An 11,725-nucleotide genomic window follows, 5' to 3' on the forward strand; every position below is an offset into this window, starting at 1 on the left:
TTTAAGTGGTATAGATTGATAAGTAAGGTATCGAACTCAGGGAACGGAAATTAAACTAATAGCTAATTTTAACTAAAACAAATAATAAAAGTAAATGGTTTTTTCTCTAGTTTTGCAAGACTAGAAACTTAAACAAACTAAATTTAACTAATTAACTAAAGCAACAACTATTCACCAAATTTGATAAAGATGTTTCTATTTAGGTTCAACCAATTCACTCCTATGGTTATTTAAGTTAAGGTAGATTAATTGCTATTGGTTACCAATGATAGTAGTTAGGTTCATGTTCATTACTCCTAACCCTTAGACAATTAACTAATTTAAGCGTTGATGAAGTGTTTAAACTAATTAATTCCCTAGATTGATTATTTGGATTAAATAAGATTTGTAATGGTCAATTAAGTTATTAATTCAATTAACCTCTTGTTGATGGTTTCTCAAACAAGCTCACACATTAATCTTCCTATTTTCTTATTAATCTTAGTTTCATAATCATTACTTCTAAGCATATATTTTAGCATTCACATAGACATATGAGGTTAACAATTAAGTGATGTTCATGCAACCTAATTGCCTTCCAATTAACAGAAAATAGTAGTGATTAATACATAAGGTTCTTTAACAAACTTAATTTAATAAATCACCAATAGACAATTAAACAAGAATCAATAATTAAACCATAGGAGTTCTTTGGTATTCCCCAAACAGAAACAAAAACGAGTTTAGCTCATAGTTGCAGTAGAAACAAGCATAAAAACAAAGTTTATGAAAGCAAACATGTTTAATTCCTAAGTCTAAGTGGTAGAATTAACCTAATTGCTTGAATTCTTCCAACTCTTGAAGCCTAGGGTTCCTTAGCGCCTTCTGAACCTTTTAGTCGCAGCTCCCTCTTCAAAACTCGCCAGGAATGCCTTCTTATGGAATAAGGATTCGTCTTTTATAGATATCCTCAAACAGAGGGTACTCGGCGAGTAGCAGAATAAACTCGCCGAGTAGGTCAATACTTATCCGTCTCTAGATCAGCATTCGTACATATCTCCTGGCATCTCATCGCGTACTCGCCGAGTAATGCCGACCTACTCGCCGAGTAAGTCTCTCTTTCCATTCTTTAACCTTCACTTGCTTTCCCTTTTCTCCTTTTTGCCTCCAAGCATATCTTTTGGACTGAAAACACAATTCAAAGCATTTTAAGTACCTTTTTTCCATATTATTCTCATAACTAACCAAAAATAACCAAGAATATATGTTAAATAATTAGCTAATTATGCACATATCACTCCACTAATGACTCACAAAGAAATAATGTGCATTTTCATGGACTAGGATATAGTTTCACATTTTACCAAAGTAACTAGAGTGGGATTGTAATGTATTTTATAGTGTGTGTATATATGTATATAAATATATATATATATATATATATATATATATATATATATATATATAATACTTTTAACCTGATTAATGTCCAATCATAACAATTGATATGTGTATATTTAGTCATTTATTCTAATACTTTTAGCTACAATTATGTTTATTTTGGGACAAAAGATACTTATTATGTTTTGTAGTTGCGAAGACATGCTTGGAACAAAAAGGAAGAAAACAAGGAGCTGGAAGCGGGAATAAGTAAGCTAAACCAAAAAGAAAGAAAAAGAAGACTTGACGATAGAAGACCACGACGTGGTGATCTCCACCACAACGTGGTGAAAGGAAGGTTCACGATCATACAAGCTGACTTGGAGAATACGGGATATAGATGAGGACCACATCGTGGTGGTGGTTAACCACGACGTGGTTATTAGAACTTCCGTAACTATAAAATCCTGAACATTAGGTCTAATGTAAAAGCTAACAACTAGTTTTCTGAGGAGAATTGTGACTAAAAACAACTGAAAACTAATAAGAATATCAAGAATCAAGTGGATCTCAAGAATTGAAGAATAATTAGAAGATTCCTACATTGATCTATTTGGTTTGCTAATCGTACTTTTGCCTAGTTTAATTTGCATAGATCTTATGTGTTTTTTTTGCTACAATGAAAGGCTAAAAACCTTTTACTTTTGTTTGGTGAAGATGAACCTAATCTATATGTGTTGATTTTGATTATTGGATGCTTATTATTGATTTTACTTGTGTTTGAAAATCCAAACCCTAGCATGTTTTAGTTCTAGTTTATATTGCTTATAAATCAAATTATGTATGATAATTGATCATTCTAATTGCATGAGTTTGTCTCCTACTTGTTTATGATCATTAAATAATTAAATACAAGATTAATCACATCATAGATTAAGTAATTAAAGATAGTAACTTTAACTGTGTTAGATAGCATAATTAATCTTAATTTGTGCTTGGTTGCTTAACTTGATCATAGGAAAGTAACTTTTATCATTCATAGTCTAATTTGTGCTTTTTATTGATTTCATTTTTAACTTGTGCATGATCATTGCATGGTAATTTATAAATTGGTATGTCTAGATATTTGATCATAATAGCTAGTTAACAATTTGGTAATCAATATAATCCATCCATTAGAAATCAACCATAGGAGAAGGTGAAATCAGATCTAAGCAGAAGTACTCTTTAATTCTTGGAGTAAGGTTGTGTTTCTTTGCTTTTTAATTGATAATAGTTTAAAATAAGTTCTTCTAATATTGAAAAATCAGTGGAGTTAATTCACTTGGATGTGTTTTATCTAGTCAAGTAATCATCAATCAGTACGATGAGGTACATGGTGATGTTTTTGGTTAAGCAATCATCAATCAATATGCAAGATATGTGTTGGCTTTCTATATAAAAAAAAAGTATAAAACTTTCTTAAAGTTTCAAGAATTCAAGAAAACGGTCAAATGAGAAGTGAGAATGAAGATACATTGTCTATGCCCAGATAATGGGGGATATTCACCTTAGAAGAATGCAGTCTATATTTGAAAGAATGCATATTACATCACTAGTTCACATGTGCCAACGCAACTCAACAAATTGGTGTAGTATAGAGAAAGAATCGACATATTGAAAAAATTGTCGAAGCGTACTACACTCGAAGAATGTCCCAGAAAGATTTTGATTTGAAGCAATGAAAATTATTGCCCATGGAGCCAACGAACTTCCCCAACCCATGTTAGGTTTCATCTCACCATTTGAGACAATATGGAACATGAAACCTACAGTTAGCTACTTCCAAGTGTTTTGCTGCATTTTCTATGTATTTATGCCTAGTCATTTATGTAGCAAGTTCGACAACAAAGCAATCATGTGTATATTTATTGGATACAATAATCAAATAAAAGGATGGACGTATTGTGATCTAATAGTTAGAAGATGCAACTCCTTAAGATATGTAGTGTTTGATGAAACATCTTATTGGTTGTCTTTGGGGAAAAAGGTCTAACCATACTTGAAAAAACATTTGAAAAATTATATAATAGATGATTGGATGAGAAAACTACACACATTTGGTTAAGTGTTGATGCACCTGAAGATCTAAGCGAAATTGATGCCACTAAGCAAGAAGTAACCCAACCAAATGATGTTATTGAAATGGTGATGCCGCCTCCAAAACTTCAAAGGATGGCACAAAATCCTACATATGAATATGAGGCCATTTAAAGTATGACGCGAAGGAGTCGAAGTCGTATGAAGAAGATCAAAAAGTAAATCTTGACAAAGGCAGTGGAAGAAGAAATTATAAATCTAGAGCTTAATCAAACTTGGGAGTTAATACCAAAACCTGCAAGTAGGTTTGTAAAATAAAGTGTTACCCATATTAATGAATTGAAAGATACAAGAGCATGGTATGGTATAATTATTAAATTCCTTATTTGAACTAGCAATCCAATTATACATGTAGACTCAAGCTTATTCATTATTCATAACAGTAAAAGAAGGGAAATTGGTAATTGTGTTGGTCTATGTGGATGCCTAATTATTACTTGGGACGACAAAAGAGAAATCCACAAAAAAAAAACAGAATATCCACAAAAAAGAGAAAATCTATTTGTGTAATTTACAATGAAAAATTTTGGGAGAGCTTAAACACTTCAAGAGACTAGAAGTTGAACATACAAAAGAAGATTTATTTCTTTGCCAACAGAACTATACGAGAGATATACTTAAAATTTTTGGCATGTTGGAGTGTAACCCAATATCAACACCGGTAGAGCCAAATGTCAAGATATATGAGTTAGACGACAGAATAATGTATAGAAAACTTCTAGGTCGCCTTACTAACCTACATCTATATCGGTTTAACATCACTGATACAATTAAAGTATTCATTCGGTTCATGCAAAGAGTTTGAAGTAGCATCATTTTGATGTTTCTCGATGAATCTTAAGATATTTCAAGGGTACAATCGACTACAGTCTCTTATATAAAAGTGGAGAAGACTACAAGGTAATTGGATACTGTGATCTTGACTATGTAGGAGACCATGATTCCTAAAGATCAACCATTGGGTGTGTATTTATGCTTGGATCAACAACAATTTTGTGGTATAGAAAAAAAAACAACCATCGGTATCACTGTCAACTACAAAGGCGGAATACATATTAGAAGTTGTAGTATCTAAGGAATATACATGGTTGATGCTCTTATTGGTGGATTTACATCAAATGGTTGACTATATGGTACTATCTGCAACAACCAATATGCAGATCCACTGGTAGAAAATCCAATATTCCATGCTATAAAAAGTTATGTAGAAGTACTATTACTTTATTAGAGAGAAATTTTTTAAGGAAGACATTGAGATGCGACATATCAAGACTAAAGACCAAATAACATTCTTGTTCACGAAAGGGCTAAGTATTGGAAGATGCGAGGGCTTTCGTTGCCAGTTCAGCACGATTTGATGAATGGTGGCTAGTATTAAGGGTAATAGATAAAAGATCATCACTAGCTCAATGAAATTTACCTCTTTGTGTAGAAGGCGTTAGAATGTTATAGAATTTCCTAGAAGATTTTTTAACTTCGTAGAAGATCGTAGAAGACACTAGAACATCCTAGAATTTTATGGGACATGGTAGAACATTATAGAAACATATGGAAGCTTGTAACATATATATATATATATATATATATATATATATATATATATATATATATATATATATATTATAGTAGAAGATCCTATAATAGACATAAATGTATGTACCTTGTAGTAATATCTAGAACTTTCCTTAGAGGAGGTGTAGGCACCTATAAATAGGTGTGGAACTCATTTTCTCAACACCGTCTAAAAACGATCAAACAAAACAAAATGTAGCATTATCTCCAAATGTAAGCTCTTCTCAAATAGTCTTATAAAAGTGTGCATGCATTCCACATAAATGGTGATTAACATCAACTTCAATTTATACTCCACATTATTCTTTTCATACTCCACGTTAGATGCCAAATATCATTTCAAGGTGAGTCTTTTTTATTAACTTTATTTGGTTACATATTTAAATAATCAATTGACCTTTTTACTAACACGACATAAATTTATTCTCTCAAAAGACCTATGAAAGGTCCTGGAAGAGAGATGATGAATGTGACCATTGTTGATGAAGGAATCATCACAAGAACCTTAAAGTCTATGTCTATAACACACACACATACACACACAAACACACACACACACACACATATATACACACACAAACACACACACACACACACACACATATATATATATATATATATATATATATATATATATATATATATACATATATGTGTGTGTGTTTAAGTTCTATGGAAAACAAAAAACCCAAAAAATCATAAAAATGCATAAAAAATACTTAGAGATCACAAATCTTTTTTTTGACTTTATATATACAAATATCACTGCTTTTTAATTAAATTCGCTGAAATCGATTTTTTTTTCAGCATATTTTTGAAAAAACCTGCGATGTTTTGGTTTATAAAGTAAAAAAAAATTGTGATCTCTAAGTATTTTTTATGCATTTTTACGATTTTTAATGTATTTTTTAGGGTTTTTTGTTTTCCATAACCCTTTCCTATATATATATATATATATATATATATATATATATATATATATATATATATATATATATATATATATATATATATATGTGTGTGTGTGTGTGTGTGTGTGTGTGGAGAGAGAGAAAGAGAGAGAGAGAGAGAGAGAGAGAGGAAAGTTACTAAGAGATGTCTTGAGAACTTCTAATCCGACCAACATTTTTTTCAAAACCAACACCATCAATCTGCTCAAAATCCAGTGTCGATTCAAGATAAAAAAAAAAAAAAAGATTTTGACGTATTTTATTTTTTTTGTTGAAATGTGCATACATGCACATTTGAATATACATCAAATGTGCATATATGCAGATTTATTTTTATTTTTATTTAATTTTTTTGACGTTTCAAGTTGCGATTATTTTAAATGTTGGAATTAGAGTCCCATTGTTGTTTTTGTTTGAAAACAAAATACTAAATGTGCATATAAACACATTTCAAAAGAAACCAAACAAAGCTCGTCAAATCTTCTTTTACCCTAGATATGGATTAAATTTAAACAAATATATTTACTATAAGGGTATTTATATCCTTTATAAATTCAAAGAAAAAAGTTATTATCTAATTAAATAGTTGTTTTAATAATTTTGGTATCTGAACATTTATTAAGAATGATGTGTTCGAACTTTGATGTTTATTTTCTGTAGAGTTTCTGTTTGATTCTATTTGTGACTTTTTTCGTGATCTTCATTGTTGCTAAAGTTGATCAATTTGATTAATCTAACATCATAAATTGATTGGTTTTCATTAATATTTAGTTTAGATGAAATCATCATCTGAAAATGATTGTAGTAGATTATGATATTTGTTCGATCAAATTCATTATTCTTTGTCGGTCACTCGATCTGATGTTTGTTATTTTCAAGGTGAAGAATAATCAGTTTTTCCTTTTTTTCCTTTTGAGTCGATGCATATTGAAAATGATGTACAAAGCGTATAAAATGAAGGCAATTTAATGATTAATCTCTAGGCAAGTTTTATGGTGAAAGATGTGTTATGAGTTTTGATGTTGATATTTAAATTGATGTTGAATCCGCATCTGTTATGTCAGATTTTTTGTATAGATTTTCTTTAAGTTTAGTTTTGTTCTTTTATTATTAATTTAATGTGTTGTAGATCTCTTTAATGAAAAATAACTTTTGTTTTATCGTTTTTCCTTTGTTTAATTTGTGAATTTAGTGTTTAGTCTTAAATTTGTTGTTTCCTATTTAATAAAATGAATTTCATTTTTATAAACTTTGAATATTGATGTTTTATTGTTTCAATTTTTTTTACTCTGTTAAGTCAGTACTAAACAATGAATCTACTTCTTGTGTTATTGTTTTTGCTTTTACCACTTTACAAAATTTTAATTTATGTTTGTTTAAATGTTAATTTAAGTTATAATACCCTCAACATTGTCATTGTTTTTCAAAAATTATTAAAGTAGTTATTTCATTAATATGTGATTTTTTATGTTTTAATGTATAATTTTTTATGTGTTAATGTTAATTTTTGTTTTCATTAAATTGCGAATTTACATATTTTTCATTATGTAGTTATAATGAGTCTTTTAACTTCCTATGTGGTTTCTTTTTTGAATTAGATTAGTGTATACTTTTTGAGTTTTTCTATCCTGGTGGTACCCATATAATATGGATTCCAAAGAATATTGTTGACGTTAAACCAAAGTTGAAGAGCAAATACCCAAACGTTGACGATGTAATAAACATATATAAGGTTTATGCTTCTAAAACCAGTTATGTAAGAAGTTGTTTTGCAAAGAAAAGAAATAAGACCGTTTTTCTTAATCAATAATGCATTTTATGCAATAGATAATGAACTCCTCAAGGTGATTATATAGATACGTCCGATCCATAAAAAAAACTCATAGAAAATTCCAATATCAAAATGAAATAGAAAAGTGTATGAGATACACAAATTTGAAGAAATGCATAATCCTGATTTTGTTAGCGAAGTGTTTAGGCACTTTTTAAGAGCTAATTGGCAATATGTTTTTCAAAAATTTATTAAGAAGATGGGCGGGGTAAAACATTTGGCCAACGAAAGCTTATAGATTGATGCAAAAACTAAGAGGTGCATAAAATGTTTATGGATTGACTATGTTAAGTATAAGAATCAATCTAGAAAAGTTAATTGCTTTATTAGAAAGGATGATGCACAAATGATAGTTGATAATTATTTTGAAAACAATGAAAGATGAACCAATGATAGTTGATAATTATATGTGATAAGAGAAAGTTGGTGTTGCTATTTTGGGTTATTGAAGCTGCGAAGACCCACTATAAAGAATTTGGGGATACAATTTCCTTTAATGATAAAATTCGCAAGAGCAAGTCATTCTTCATATTTTTTTCTTATATTATTAAGTTTATTGTGTTTATATTAATTTTTGTTTTATCTTTCTTAGTAGGTATCATATGATTTTTGTTCCTTTTACAAGATTATGATAACCATAGAAAGAGTGAATTTTTCTGTTGGTTTTCAGACTAACGAAAGTATAACGTTTACGTACGGCTCCCTTAAAAAAAGTATAAAACTAAAAGGTCTAAAAGTATAAACTAAAGGTGGACACGTGTCCTTCTAAAAAGAACACAAGTTTTTCTATATATATATATATATATATATATATATATATATATATATATATATATATATATATATATATATATATATATATATATATATATATATATATATATATATACCAGGTTATAACCTGTGGAAACCACGGTCGGTATATTTAAAATTTCTATATAAATAAAAAATAGTAAATGTAAAAAAACCAAGATATTGTCGGTTGTAAGTAATTATGAATTAATTTGTTAAGCAAAATAAGCATAATAATGTTATTAGGATTAGATTTGGAATTTTCAAAATATGAATTGAATTTGATTTGTTACCAAAAAAATGAAATAATAAAAAGCATAGAAAATGTCACGTGTCAAAGATATATTCTAAAAAACTGTCACGTGTCATTTTTAAGTTTTATTTATTAAAAAAGATATATATATATATATATATATATATATATATATATATATATATATATATATATATATATTGTAACAACGCAAAATTTTCAAACAAATTTTTCTTTTTTAAAAATATATTTATTTCCATTCATAATAAGGCATAAATAGTTTAAGTATTCTGTCAAATACAAATAGTCAAAATCCCAAGATCATAAAAGCAGTCTTCAGTGTGTATCGATCACGCCGGCGCCTTCCCACGGTCCTCGCTAGTACCTGAAAATACATGCACAACAACTGTAAGCATAAATGCTTAGTGAGTTCCCCAATATACAGCTTACGCACATACGCCTTTCCAGGCCCGACCTTCCGGTCCATGTGTCTCAGGGGACTTCCGTCCCTGCTGGGTAAACCTTCCGGTCCTACCCACGCCGACCTTCCGGTCCATCACACAACATATCGCCTTCCGGCCCATAACACATTGCCTTCCGGCCCATAATATAATCGCCTTCCGGCCCATAACATACATAGCACATATAACAAACAACTTACCACATATAGCATACATATCACATATCATATCCGACCTTCCGGTCACACAGTCAAACCCTTCCGGGTACAGTATAGTGAGAAGACTCACCTCGTAAAGGCTGAACGCTAGCAAATCCCGAAATGACTCGTGCACAACCGACGAGCTGCAACCTCCCTATAACATCACATATCTCATTAATACTTATATCTTCTAAGTGTGACTATCCCTAAGAAGTCAGACTTAGGTCAACTCTGGTCAACGGTCAACGGTCAACTCGACCGGACTCGGCGAGTACCATGGCGACTCGGCGAGTCTAGACGTACTCCAACTTTCTGAGATTCCTTATCTACTCGTCGAGTATCCTCCTCAACCCGACGAGTTACTCCTGGAAGAATCGCGGGGCCACCCCGACTCCACTCGCCGAGTCTGAAGAACAACTCGGCGAGTCCCAGTAAATCTTCAAGCTACTCGTCGAGTCTGAAGAACAACTCGGCGAGTCCATGCCATGCAGACGATCAACTGCTTCCTGAATTACGTATGGTCCCGAGATATACAATCATGGGACTTTCTGAACTTCTAAACACCTTATTACCGGGGTATAAACGTCTGGGTAATAACATAATAACCCATCTAATCACTAAATGGGTTTCATAAACCCTAGATTCGTATACACATCAAAATAACATAAAGGAATCCGAAATATTACCTGGAATATGCCCTCTCTGTGTCTCCAAACCGCAGCACTCGAATCCCTTGTTGTTCCTTTAGCCAAAACCCTTCTCCTCCTTGCCCAACAATTTCTTCAAGCCCTAACTCGCCGAGTCCCCTCTTAACTCACCCCAAAAACATAATTAAACAATACCTAAGATTTCGGGCTGTTACAACTCTCCCCCACTTGGATTAGACTTCGCCCTCGAAGTCTCACTCTGCAAATAGTTCCGGATGCTGCTCCCGCATCTCGCGTTCCGGTTCCCAAGTCATTTCCGATCCCTTACGGTGTTGCCATTGAACCAACACCAGAGGTACCTCCTTGTTCCTCAGAACCTTGATCTTCCGATCTCTGATAGCCACTGGTCTCTCCGCGTAATTCAGGCTCGCATCCACCTGAATATCCTCCAATGGAACCACTGCCGACTCATCGGCTATGCACTTCCTCAACTGCGACACATGAAAAGTGTCGTGGATCTGACCCAACTCCGCTGGCAACTCCAACCGATAGGCTACCCGGCCTATCCTTGCAATCACACGAAATGGCCCAATATACCGGGGCCCCAATTTGCCCCTCTTCCTGAATCGGATCACTCCTTTCCAAGGAGAGACCTTCAGGAGAACGAAGTCGCCGACCTGAAATTCAAGCTCGGATCGGCGCCTGTCTGCATAACTCTTCTGTCGGCTCTGGGCAGTCAATAACCTTTGCCTCACTTGCTGAATCTGCTCTGTCGTCTGGAGCACGATCTCCATGCTGCCCATCACTCTCTCTCCCACCTCTCCCCAGCAAATGGGGGTCCGACACCTCCTACCATACAACAGCTCAAAAGGTGGCATACCAATGCTCGAATGATGGCTGTTGTTGTAGGAAAACTCTGCCAATGGTAAATACGCATCCCAACTACCCCCAAAGTCTAACACACACGCTCGGAGCATGTCCTCCAGCGTCTGAATCGTCCGCTCGCTCTGACCGTCTGTCTGGGGATGGTATGCGGTACTAAAATGCAATTTAGTACCCAGCTCCTCATGGAATTTCTTCCAGAACCTGGAAGTGAAGCGCACATCACGGTCTGATACAATCGAGATCGGCACCCCATGCCGAGATACCACTTCTCTCACATATATCTCTGCCAACTTCTCCGCTGAAGAACTCTCGCTGATGGCAAGGAAGTGTGCACTCTTCGTCAACCTATCCACAATCACCCAAATTGCATCAACTCCCCTGGCAGTTCTCGGTAATTTGGTGATGAAATCCATAGTGATCTGCTCCCACTTCCACTCGGGGATCTCCAATGGCTGTAACTTGCCATGCGGTCTCTGGTGCTCAGCCTTAACCCTACGGCAGGTCAAGCACCGCTCGACGAACCATGCAACGTCCCTCTTCATACAGGGCCACCAATACTCTTTCCTCAAGTCCAAATACATCTTCGTAGCACTGGGATGGATCGAGAATTTCGATCTATGAGCCTCTTCCATCAAA

Source organism: Lactuca sativa, chromosome 4 (genome assembly GCF_002870075.4).
Source record: "Lactuca sativa cultivar Salinas chromosome 4, Lsat_Salinas_v11, whole genome shotgun sequence".
NCBI lineage: Eukaryota > Viridiplantae > Streptophyta > Magnoliopsida > Asterales > Asteraceae > Lactuca > Lactuca sativa.